Raw genomic sequence first — 13,730 nt, 5'->3', positions numbered from 1 at the left:
TTAGAAGCCAAGATCTTGGTGGTAGATGTGTCTATTGATATTGGGACATTGCTGCCTCAAGCCCTCTTAGTGGACAGAGCTACATACATCCATACATGTCTACGTTCATTTCTATATCTATTTATATGAGTTAACACCAATAACTTCAATTCCAATCTAACACCACAAGGTTTATTCTAGGTGTCTCTCTTTTTGTATTTGTAACTCTTGTTTCCAACAGTGTGAAGTCTGGCTTCCGTTAGTCTTAACATACTTACTTAATCCTTTGTATGTAATCAATATCGATATTGTCATTGATTGATCAGTATCAATCAATATCCAGACTCTGCTGCCACATCCCCTCTAGCAGTAATGCCTGTCTTCTTCTGTTTGGGCTCTGATACCTTATGCTGGGCTGCTCCATCATGGCCTTTCTTTTTGCTCTGCTGGGCTCTGACTCCACTTGCTGGGCCATAATCCCCAATACTGCCATGGATGTCCTCTTCATCCCATTCAGGCTCTGACTCCACATCCCAGGCTATCCTCCACCTAGAATCCTCCTCACCCTGCTTCGGCTCTGATGCTCCAGGTTAGACTACCTCATTCCCTATGCCTTCCTCTTCCTGCTCAGCCCTGACTCCCCACACCAGGCTTCCCATCTTCATGGACACCCTCCTCCCCCAACTTGGGATCAGGCACCTTGTGCTGAGCAGCCCTCCTCCGTGGACCCTGCTTCACACTGCTCAGGACCACCATGGTGCCACTCCAGCACCAATGGCTGCTGGGCCCAAGAAGAACATGTAGATGTTCTATTATTTAAGTTCTTTTATATTTGAAAATGTCTGTCTTTTATCTTTATATCTGAACATGTTGGGTTGTTAAAATATTTTTGGATTTCATCTTTTTTCTCTTAGAACCTTGTAGATTATGCTCCATTGTCTCCCAGCATTATGTTCCTGTGAAGAAGCCTGGGACCAACATAAATTATGTTGCAAGTCGGGCGCAGTGGCTCACACCTGTAATCCCAACACTTTAGGGGGCTGAGGCGTGTGAATTACTTGAGGTCAGGGGTTCAAGACCAGCCTGGCCAACATGGCGAAACCCCATCTCTACAAAATACAAAAATTAGCTGAGTGTGGTGATGCATGCCTGTAATCCCAGCTACTTGGGAGGCTGAGGTGGGAGAATCACTTGAACCTGGGAGACAGAGGTTGCAGTGAGCTGAGATCACGTCACTGCATTCTAGCTTGGGCGACAGAGTGAGACATTGTCTCAAAAAAAAAAAAAAAATACTTCTATCTCCCTGTCCATTCCCCAAGATATTTTTATGTTTCTGCATGGATAATCAGGGTCTAGTTAGGAAACATAAGCCACAACAATCATTTTATCAGAGAGAATTTATTCTAGAGAACTGTGAACTAGGTAACTGAAAAGACAGACAGAGAACACTTGGTGATGTGGAGGCAGCAAAGCAGGAGGCAGCTGCTAGCATTAAGACTGGGGAAACAAAGGGAAGAACTTGGAAGTATCAAAATACAGAGCCTGGGGGAGGACCTCAGACCTCTGGGAAAGTGGGCTTTGGCAGTCTGGTGCTGGTGTTTCTGGGGCAGAAGGTAGGGTGTAGCGAGACTGGTTCCAAGAATCTGGAAAAACTGCGAACTAGACCCAACTGATACTAGAAGAAACTGCTGGGGTGAAAAAGAAACACTAGGTGATGCTGATAGTGATATGACAATAGGAAGCAGATAGGGGGTAAGTCCCCTCTTCATCCTCCAGCCTTGTAGCCTCTCTCTATTGCCTCCTATTGGCAGAACTTCCCCCAGCTGGCAAGAAGAAACTTTTGCAGAGTCCTCACTGTAACATCACAAAGCCAAATAGAGAGAGTGGGTTTGAAATTGAGAAACAATAGCTTAACTAGAACAATACTTTAACTAAACTATATCTTGGTCTTGAGTATTAAGCTAACCTCCCATCTCAGCCTCCTGAGTAGCTGAGGTTACATGTGTGTGCCACCATGCTTAGCTACTTTTTGTATTTTTGTAGAGATGGGGTTTCGTTGGCCAGGCTGGTCTTGAATTCTTGACCTCAAGTGATCAGCCTGCCTCAGCCTCCCAAAGTGCAGGGATTATAGGTGTGAGTCACTGCCCTGGCCTCTTAAGTAATATTTTATTGTGTATCAGATTCTTTATCCCTCTTTTGCATTTGATTTTATTTATTTATGCTATACTTCACACGTGTGGTTGCTATGTCCTTTATTTGAGTGATTAAGTCCAGACATTCTGTTTGTCTGACATTGATGACAGACTATTCTCCTGTATCTTGATTCTATTTTCAAAAAGTGAAATTACTATTTTTACCCCAAACAATATAGCCACGAATTTCTCCTCGTCCTCCTCCTCTTCTTTTTTCCCCGCCTCCTCCTCCTCCCTTCTCCCCCTGCCCTCCTTCCCCTCCTCCTTCTTCTCCCCCACTTTTTTTCTTCTTCCTCCTCCTCCTGTTTCTTCTCCTCTTCGCCTTCTACTTCTCCTCTTGTTCCTCCTTGTTTTTTCTCTTCCTCCTCCTCCTTTTGCTTTTCAGTTTCTCTTCTTCCATCTCCTTCCCCAACCTCCTAATTTACCCCTTGACTTTACTTTGTTTTTAGACTTTTTTTTTCTCTCCACCTTCTCCTCTTTCTTCCTCATCATTCTAAGTAAATTTTATGCCAATTTTCTTCTTTACAAACTGAAAACCCAAGTTTCCCATGTCAACATTTTATATATGAATAAGCATAGTTTTATTTGTAAAATCAATTTGTAATTTTTTAAAAAGGGGTTTTTATAGAATTAAGATAGTATTTTGCTCAGACCCAGGAATACTGGAATCCTGTCATTGACTACACAAAATCTCTATGGCAGAGACACATAAAGAAACTGGAGATAAATGTCAAAGAAAAAATAATATATCATAGGACTCGTATCCCAAGACCCCGCAGGCCTGTCTTGTAAAGTTGGCTGGAGCAATGACCAAGGTTAAAGAGCCTTAGGGCATGTTTTTCTCCTCCTTAGCCCAACACCAAATCCTGGGGCTTACCATGCTTTGGTCTGCAGGGGTAGGGAACTGTCACAATGAGTGTGACTGCATGTAAATGCGGGGACATGATGGTGTCTACACTGGCTCCCTACTGCTCCAGTCATATGGAAGGGGGCAATGGAATAGAAGGGCCATAGTTATGCCCTCTGAACATATGTTGATCCTGTCTGTCAGTAAACTTGGCCCAACTGGCATGACTTCAGAGAGACAGTGAAGCAGGGAGGAAAGAAAAGTAGATGTAAAGGATCGTCTTGAATGCATCTCTTGCCCTAGAGCCCCATGCTGCTTTCTGGGATCAGGACTAATAGAAGATCACAATTATATTGACTCTTCATGAGCCTTTGACTACATGGTTGCGGATCCACATGTAACACTCGCATCTTAATGGTAAGAGTGGAGGTTGGGAGAAATGGCTCCCCCTAGGCCAAATACTACTGTGAGTGACACAAAACAGGACTCCATTTGGAAGAACCTCATTCTCTCAAACACCTTTGTGGTCTGAAACTGCTTTTGGATAATGTGTATATGTGCCTCCCTGCCACAGGTGTTGGAAGTGTGAGTCCTTATGTAAACTGATGGCAGTGGGTGGTGATGAGGTGAATCTTCAGGAATCAGTTGATGTGGTTATCTAACTGCTAACATAAAGAAACTCCACATAGGCTGCTCTAAAAGTCATAGCATAGTTCTGGAGATGTCTTCTAAAATTTATTTTATTTTATTTATTTTATTTCTATCTAATTGCCTTATAGAACAAGTAATTTTAAGCAATAAAGAATAAAAAATAATGGAAAGGACATGGGTTTTGGTGACAGAAAGAACTGAGTTTTCACTGTGGCTTTGGCATATACAGCTCTGTGAATTGGGTGATTACTTAACTACTAGGAGCTCTACTTACAGTTTCCTTAACTGCAAAATAATGGGCAATAATAATGTAGTCTAAAAAACTAAAAACTACCAAGCAAAATAAAAGTGGTGGTGGAGTTTTAAAAAATTCATATAGCCTGTTGGAGAGACATCTGAGAATTTTCACCTGTAGCAACATCTGTGGGGCAAAGGTTTTATTAACCCTTTCTTAAATTTGGATTTTGTGGAGAGGAATATCAGTTTACCATAGATTCTTGGCTACCGAGACTTACATAAGACCTGCATTCTATTTTATTTATTTATTTATTTATTTAAAAAGAAACAGGGTCTCACTGTGTTGCTCAGGCTGGTCTCAAATTCCTGGGCTCAAGCAATTCTCCTGCCTCAGTCTCCCAAACTGCTGAGGATTATAGGCATGAGCCACCATGCCCAGCCTAAGACCTACATCTTAATGAACGCAGAGTCAGTAGATACATTATTTCCCTCTGTTAAATCCTAGGTAAAGATTCATGTGCCCATCTGATGTCCCAATTATTTTGGCCAGTAATTAGAATATATTAATTAATCAAGCAAGAAATTTATTCTGGCAAGATCACCAAGAGTGATTTTTCTAAAGCCAGATGTTCTAGTGGGAGTCCCATGATAACACATCTGTTTGGAATATATTAACCACAAAGAAATCATCTTTAATTATTCATATAGTAGAGATATCCTAGACATATTTCTGAGAAAAACTCTGGCTGTGCCTGAAGATTGGCCCACCTCAGTATAGGCATTGTCCAGGAGAGAAAAAAGGTCAGGCTTCTCCATTTCTATTGAGTAAATACCCCCTCATCCCCAACTTATTCATTTTCTGTGTTTAGTTCTAAAATATTTGGCTTTACCACAGGCATCACATTACCCAACTTCAAACTATACTACAAGGCTACAGTAACCAAAACAGCATGGTACTGGTACAATGAGACACATTAGACCAATGGAACAGAATAGAGAACCCAGAAATAAAGCTGCAATCATTGGATCTTTGACAAAGGCTACAATAATAAGAAATGGAGAAAGGAGTCCCTATTCAAAAAATGGTGCTGGGATAGCTGGCTAACCATATGCAGAAGATTGAAACTGGATCCCTAACTTTCACTGTATACAAAAGTTAACTCAAGATGAATTAAAGACTTAAGTTACACTTAAGACCTTTAGGTCTTACAGACCTAAAACTGTAAAAATCCTAGAAGAAAAGCTAGAAAATACCATTCTGGACATTGGCCTTGGCAAATAATTTATGACTAAGTCCCCAAAAGCAGTTATGACAAAAACAAAAACTGACAAATGGGACCTAATTAAACTAAAGAACTTCTGCACAGCAAAAGAAACTATCAACAGAACAAACAGACAACCAGTAGAATGGGAGAAAATATTCATAAACTATGCATCCAACAAGGGTCTAATATCTAGAATCTATAAGGAACTTGGGCAATTTGACAAGCAAAGACCAAATAACCCCACTAAAAAGTGGGCAAAGGACACGAACAGACATTTCTCAAAAGAAGACATACAAGTGGCCAACAAACACGAAAAAACGCTCAACATCAGTATCATTGGAAAAATGCAAATCAAAACCACAGTGAGACAGCATTTCACACCAGCAAGAATTACTACTATTAAAAAGTCAAAAAATAACAGATGTTGGAAAGGCTACAGAGAAAAGGGAACGTTTATACACTGTTGGTCGAAATGTAAATTAAAATGTAAATGTAAAATGTAAAATTCAGTCACTGTGGAAAGCAGTTTGGAGATTTTTCAAGGAACTCAAAACAGAACTACCATTTGACTCCACAATCGTATTACTGGGTATATACCCAAAAGAAAATAAGCAGTTCTACCAAAAAGTTACATGCACTCATATGTTCATTGCAGCACTGTTCACAACAGCAAAGACATAGAATCAACCTAGGTGCCCATCAACAGTGGACTGGATGAAGAAAATGTGGTACATATACACCATGAAACACTACACAGCCATGAGACAGAACAAAATCTTGTCCTTTGCAGGAAAATTGATGAAGCTAGAGGTCATTATCCTATGCAAATTAACACCGGAACAGAAAATCAGATACCACATGTTCTCCCTTACAAGTGAAAGCTTAACACTGGGTACATATGGACAGGAAAAAATAGAAACTAGGGACCACTAGATGGGGGAGAGAGGGAGAGGAGCAAGGGTTGAAGAACTATTAGTACTAAGCTCACTACCTGGGTAATGGGATCATTTGTACCCCAAACCTCAGCATCATTCAATATACTCATTTAACAAACCTGTATATCTACTCCCTGAATCTAAAATAAAAGTTGAGGTTGGGCGCAGTGGCTCACGCCTGTAATCCCAGCACTTTGAGAGGCTGAGGCGGGCAGACCACCTGAGGTCAGGCATTCGAGACCAGCCTGGTCAACATGGTGAAACCCCGTTTCTACTAAAAATACAAAAATTAGCCAAGCATGGTGGCAGGGACTGGTAATCCTAGCTACTTGGGAGGCTGACACAGGAGAATTGCTTAAACCTGGGAGGCGGAGGTTGCGGTGAGCCGAGATCACACCATTGCACTCCAGCCTGGTGACAGAGCGAGATTCTGCCAAAACAAAACAAAAAACAAAAAAACTGGCCTTATCCTTTATAAGCAATATAGTAAACATGCAGCCCAGGACCTTACCAGATACCCCTTGACCTGTATATTTTCCAACCTATACTATGGTTTAGTTAAAAAGAATGATTCTTATGAAGGATCGGTTGAAAGGAAATGTAGTCTATTTCTTCGTAAGGATAGTTTAGGCCTTCCTTGATGTAATAAAAAAAAGTTATGGTATCAACCATGGGCACTAGAATTCCTCATAGGAAAAGAAATGTCTTGTTTGAACAAATAACTTGATAGGTTCTTCAAAATTGGAAAATTGTTGGCCATATCTCATCAATTTTTTTTTTTTTCTCGTATTCTCCTTCAGGGAATCTAATCACACGTATATTAGGTGGTTTGGAGTTGTCCCGAACCTCACTGATACCCCTCCCTCCCTCCCTCCCTCCCTCTCTCTCTCTCTCTCTCTCTCTCTCTTTTGTGTCTCACTCTATCACCCAGGCTGGAGTGCAGTGCAACCTCTACCACCCATGTTCAAGCAATTCTCCTTCCTCAGCCTCCTGAGTTGCTGGTATTATAGGCGCATGCCACCACACCTGGCTAATTTTTTAAATATTTTTGGTAGAGATGGTGTTTCACCATTTTGGCCAGGCTGTTCTGGAACTCCTGACCTCAAGTGATCCATCCACCTTGGCCTCCCAAAGTGCTGGGATTACAGCTTGAGCCACCACGCTCAGCTTTTTCATTTGTTTTATTACTTTTTTTTCCCTCTATGTCTCATCTTGGATAGTTTCTATTGCTATGCCTTCAAGTGCACTATTTTTATCTTCTGTAATGCCTAGTCTGCTGTTAATTCCATTCAATTTAATTTTCATCTCAGATGTTGTAGTTTTCATCCCTGGAAAATAATTTGGGTCTTAAAAAATTTGGGTCTTTTATAATTTGAGACTTATTGAATCTTCTCTCCCTCTCCCTCTTTTTCACACACACATGAAACTGAGGCTCTTGGTGGTTAAATAACTTGCTGAAGGCTACAGACTGATGAGTGAACAGTATTCAGACTCAGGCTGCAGGATTCCAACGCCTGTGCTCTGTTGATTGTTCTGTTCATTATGAGTCATTTTGCTCTGCTCTCTGAGTGCCTGGCAATATTTGATCGAATGAGGATATTGTGAATTTTTACTTTGCTGAGTGCTAGATATTTTCGTTTGCCTATAAATATATTGGGAAGCAGTTAAGTTACTTGGAAGCAGTTTGACCTTTTTGGGTCTTGGTTTTATGATTTGTTAGATGGGTTCAGAGCAGTAGACAAATCATAAAACCAAGACCCAAAGTGGTGGAAGTAATTAGCCTTAGGCTGAACAGTCTAAGGCTAATTATTCTCACCACTAAGGCAAGAGCTTCCTGAGTTCCCTATCCAATACCCTGTGAATTATGAGTTTTTCTAGTCTGGCTTATGGGAATAGGCACTGCTTCTAGCCCTATTTGAATGCTAGACACTGTTTCCCACCAATGCTTTTGGATGATTCTCTGGCCTCAGGTAGCTCCTTTAACACACATGCACTCATCACTTATTGAATACTTGAGGGGGTCCCTCTGCACATCGCTAGATTTTTTACCTGATGCAGCTTTTTCCTCTGTCTTGTGAACTTTAGCTGCCTTGGACTGTCTCCTCAACTCACATTTTTGATATGTTGTGTTTTCAATATCATTCAGATCTAAGTATTTTCTAATTTCCCTTGTGTATCTTCTTTTACCCAGGATGATTTTAGAAGTGTGTTGTTTAATTTCTGAATATTGAGATGTTTTCCAGATATCTTTTTGTTTTTATTTTCCAATATAATTCTGTGGTCAGGGAACATATTGTATATTATTTTAACTTCTAAAAATTTATTGAGATTTACTTACTTAGACTTATTATTGGGCCAGGCGTGGTGGCTCACGTCTGTAATCCCAGCACTTTGGGAGGCCAAGGCAGGGAGATCATGAGGTCAAGAGATCAAGACCATCCTTGCCAACATGGTGAAACCCCTTCTCTACTAAAAATACAAAAATTAGCCAGGCATGGTGGCAGGCACCTGTAGTCCCACCTACTCGGGTGGCTGAGGCAGGAGAATCACTTGAACCTCACTTGAACCAGGGAGGTGGAGATTGCAGTGAGCCGAGATTGCGCAACTGCACTCCAGCCTGGTGACAGAGCAAGACTCAGTCACACACACAAAAAAAGACTTATAGTTTTATGGTTTAGCATATGATCTGTCTTGATGAATGCTCCATATATACTTGAGAACAATGTGTATTCCACAGATGTTGAATGTAGTGTTCTGTAAATGTCTACAAGGTCACATTGGCTGGCAGTGTTGTTTGTGTATTCTACATCCTTACCTGATTTCCTATTCTATCAATTGCTGAGAGAGAAGAGTTGAAATCTCTAATAATAATTATGAATTTTTAAAGTTTGTCTTTCAGTTCTATTCATTTTTTCTTTTTATATTTTAAAGCTATATAATGAAATGTCCTCTTGATGAATTGTCCCTGTTATCATTATGAAATGTCCTTCTTTATCCTTGGTAATATTTATTGTTTTAAAATCTTTTTTGTCTGATATCAATATAGCCACTTCAGCTTTCCTTTGATTAGTTTTTATAGGGTATATCTTTATTTTCCCTCTTATATGTGACTGTGATAAGTTAAAGATACATTTTATAAACCCTAGAACAACCAATAAAAAATATGGGAAAGATGTATAGCAAATGATATAAAATTAGATAGAATGGAAAATTTTAACAAATATTGGAAATTATAAAAAAAGTTAAAATTATGGAAATGAAAAACAATAACAAATTAAAACACCAAGGATGATTAATAGCAGATTAGACATAGCTGAAGAGAGAATTAGTCAGGTAGAAGATAGGTCAGAAAAAATATCTAAGACTGAAGTTTAGAGTGACAAAAGTAAGTAAAAAAATTTTATTGTTAATGTCAAACTTTTAAACTGAATTTTCAGTAACAGTCACAATAATTTCCAATGTTTTACCACCTAAAGAGTAAGCTTCTAAAAGCTTTACTTTGACTTCATGAGTTAGATGAAAACATTGAGCTACTGTTAAAATTAAATTAATTGTTACTCTTTTCTTATACCAGCTATAACTCTACAACTCATGTCCATCTTAATAAATAGTAAAAAATAAAAAAATAAAAAAAACTTACCCTGTGAATCCGGAAACTAAAAAGGCACTGCCAAATACCTCAAGTGTTAAAGAGGATATCCCAGTGGAAATTACAAAACATTTAGATCAGACAAAGGTAAAAATATTACATATCAAGTCTTATAAAATGAAGCTAAAGCGATGTTTAGGAGTAAATTTAGAGCATCAAATACATATATCAAAGTACATTATACTGGAAGTTCTAACCAATACAATTAGACAAGAAAATAAATAGAGACACATAAGAACAGAAAGTAAGAAACCAAATGGCCTTTATTTGTGGACAATATAATAGTCTACATATCCAAGGGAGACCAGAAGAAAATGATTAGAATGAGAGAATTCAGCAACACTATTACATGGAAGACCAATGTACACAAAACAAGCTCCCATTCACACTTACAACATTATAAAGAATTGAGGAATAAATCTAGCAAGAAGAGTACCAAGCATTTAAGGGACAAATTATAAAACATGATAGTCTATAAAAGATGACCCAAAATAAATGAAAACAGTTGCCATACTTGTAAGTTTGAGGACTCAGTATCTCAAATATATAAGTTTTATGCAAATAAACCTATACATTTACTGCTACCTCAATCAAATTCTAATAGAGATTTTCACTGACCTTGAAAAACAAATTCCCAAATTCACAAGAAAGAGCAAAGTACTCAGAATAACTAACATGCTTATGAGGGAGGATAGAGTGGAGCATTTATTTTACCAGTTATCAAGATTTATTTATTTATTTATTTATTTATTTATTTATTTATTTATGATGGAGTCTCATTTTCTTGCCCAAGCTGGAGTGCACTGCTGCTATCTCGGCTCACTGCAACCTCTGCCACCCAGGTTTAAGTGATTCTCCTGCCTCAGCCTCCTGAGTAGCTGGGATTACAGGTGCTTGCCACCACACCTGGCTAATTTTTGTATTTTTAGTAGAGACAGGGTTTCACCATGTTGACCAGGTTGGTCGCCTTGAACTCCTGACCTCAGTTGATCCCACCATCTCGGTCTTCCAAAGTGTGGGGATTATAGGTGTAAGTCACCACGCCCAGCCAAGATTTGTTATGAGGCCATAGTAATTAAGATAATGTAGCAGTGTTTGTCATTACATGTCTAGTGTCCAGTGACAGACATGTAGACAAATAGAAGACAGCTGAAAGTCCAGAAAAAGAAGCAGGCACATCTGTATAACTTGATATATGAAAACAGCAGCAATGAAGGGGAAAAGGATAGAAAATTAATTTCCATATAAAACTTATGGAGAAAATGTAAACAAAATGAATTCCAGGTTGATTCAAGTCCTAAACTGTAAAAAACAAAATGTTAAAACTTTTAGAAAAAAATTAAGAAGTATGTCTTGGAGTAGAGATGGATGTCTTAAATAAGATTTTTAAAAAGCACACATATGGATAAATTTGATTAAAATATTAGTTAAAATTCTGCTCAGGAAAGATACTATAAGCAAACTTAAAAGGCAAGCCACAGCCAAAGACTTTGGGGGACCCCTTTGCAGATCTCTGGGGGTCCTTGTCTCTATCCAGCTCCCTTCTCTCTGGTGTTTTGTCCTGTAAATCCTTGCTTCCTCGGCTTCCCTGAACTCTAAATTGACTCCTTCATTTGACTGCTGGGCTCTTTCTGGGTTTTCTCTCCTGTGCTGGAACTTAGGGAACTCACCCAGGCAATAAGCTAGGCAATCCTAGAGAGCTCTTCATTTTATTTCCTTCCTTCAGAGATCACTATTCTGTACTACCTTTGCCCATTGTTTTAGATGGTTTGTCGGTTTTCTAGTTATTAAAGTAGGAGAGTAAACCTGGTCCCTATTATTCCACCATGGCCGGAAGTGGAAGTGGTCCTAATATGATTTTCATGAAGTTTGAAAACATGTAAAACAATGCTATATATCTCTATATCTATAGAGATATATAGAATTTATTAAAAATATGAAGTAATTATATAAAAAAGGTGTATAGGAGAGATAAACACCAAATTTGGAATGGTATTTACTTGGAGGGAGAGATAGGAGAGGACTACACTGAAATGGAGCTACTTTATAAGTAAGAATGGTAGCATTTTAGAATTCTTTGAAAAATTAGTAGTAGGCACATGGCTGGCTATTCTTCATGCTATTTTATGTACTTCTTGTATGCATGAAATATTTTATAATAAAAATGTAAAAGTATTAAAAAGACAACTAAAGAATATTAGGTAAAGGAGCATCCCAGAAAGATCAAAAGGTAAAATAGAGTAATTGTTTCTGCAAGCTGCCTAAGTCAGAAGGCAACTGTGTAGAGGGGACAAAAAAGTAACAACGGAGACATAGCATCTCCTTCCCTCACCTTGGGGTCTCTGGAGGGCCTGTGATTTCCCTGCTGGTGCTTTCCTACTGGTATTTCCTACTTTTGGACAGACTTTTCTTTGATGAAACCCTTCAAACCCCAACTTCCACAAACACCACCAGTATCACTATGACGCTGTGTTGTCATCTGTTTGTCCACCTGTGAGTCACTAACCCTTAGTTCTTGAAGATTTGAGCCCTTGGCTCACTGTTCCTCTCTCTGTCATCCACAGAGATGATCTTCTTTGACCTTGGCTTCTTAGTTCCTTGCACTGCTTTCCTCCAATTACCGTCTCTTGCCTGGATATTGCAGTAGCCTCCTGATTGGTCCCCTTTCCCCAGCATCATTCCCTACGTCTTTAATTCTTAACACAGTAGCCAGTCAGAGACATCCTTTTAAGGCATTGGGTCATGTCTTTCTCTGCTCCAAGTCCTCAAGTGACTCCCCATCTCACTCAGAGGAAAAGCCAAAAAAAAGCCATTGTCTTCAGAACACTACATTATTTGACTCCTGGACCTCCTCTCCTGCTGCCTTCCTGCTCATCACCCTGGGCTCCTGGATGCTTCTGGAACTTGCTAGGCATGCTCCTGCCTCATTTGTACCCACTGCTCCCTCTGCTTAGACATTTTCACTCTAGATACCTCTAAGGCTTGTTTCTTCTCTCACCTCCTGATATGGTTTGGCTGTGTCCTCACCCAAATCTCATCTTGAATTGTAGTTCCCATAATCCCCATGTGTTGTGAGAGGGACCAGGTGGGAGGTAACTTAATCATGAAGGTTGTTACCCTCAGGCTATTCTTCTGATAGTGAGTGAGTTCTCATGAGATTTGATGGTTTTATAAGGGACTTTCCCTGCTTTTGCTTGGCCCTCTTCTCCTTCCTGTCATCATGTGAAGAAGGATGTGTTTGCTTCCCCTTCCACCCTGATTGTAAGTTTCCTGAGGCCTCCCCAGCCATGCTGAACTGTGAGTCAATTAAACTTCTTTCCTTTATAAATTACCCAGTCTCAGGTATGTTTTTATTAGTAGTGTGAGAATAAACTAATATACCTCCTTTAGGTCTTTGCTCTTCAATTGTTACATTTGTCATAAGACCTTCCTTGACCACTTTATTTAAAACTGCTCTCTCCCTGTACAATGCTTTTTTTCTGCTTTTTTTTTTCCCTAGCATTTACCACCCTCTAATATGCTATATAATCAATTTCTTTATTTTGTTTATTGCCTGTCTCCCTTCACTGGAATGTAATCTCCATGAGGACGGGGGATTTCATATGTTTTATGGCTTCAAGTGCCTGGAACAGTGCCTTGCACAGAGAAGATGCAGTTAAATACTTGCAGAAAGACTGGAAGCTACTTGGGCTTGCAAGAGGCTATTCCATTGTTCCCCTTCCCTTCCCAACCATCTGTAGCTGCCTCCCTTGAAGCACCTTCCAGTTCCCACGGCCACTGCCCACACACGCTTCTCTGCCAGCATTTAAGCTGTTCTTGTGTTCTGGAGTCCTGGGACAATAGCTCGCTTCCGTGCTGGACTCCAGGATTGGGGTCAACAATAAGCCTTTCTTTCCATAGCACAGGAGTGTGTCATCTCCTGCTTCTTCCTTTTACCTGGCTGTCTAGCTGAAAATGATTCCGTAGAGTCAAATA

General features: G+C 39.6%; 1 protein-coding gene across 1 annotated transcript in view; it reads left to right on the top strand.

Annotated features, from left to right (window-relative positions):
* The window catches only part of SMIM35 (small integral membrane protein 35), a 38,053-nt gene that overhangs the window by 19,580 nt on the left and 4,743 nt on the right, over positions 1-13,730 (top strand). The window lies entirely within an intron of this gene.

Source organism: Rhinopithecus roxellana, chromosome 15 (assembly GCF_007565055.1).
Source record: "Rhinopithecus roxellana isolate Shanxi Qingling chromosome 15, ASM756505v1, whole genome shotgun sequence".
NCBI lineage: Eukaryota > Metazoa > Chordata > Mammalia > Primates > Cercopithecidae > Rhinopithecus > Rhinopithecus roxellana.
The sequence above is the reverse complement of the archived record's forward strand: the minus strand, read 5'-3'. Positions and strand labels throughout refer to the sequence as shown.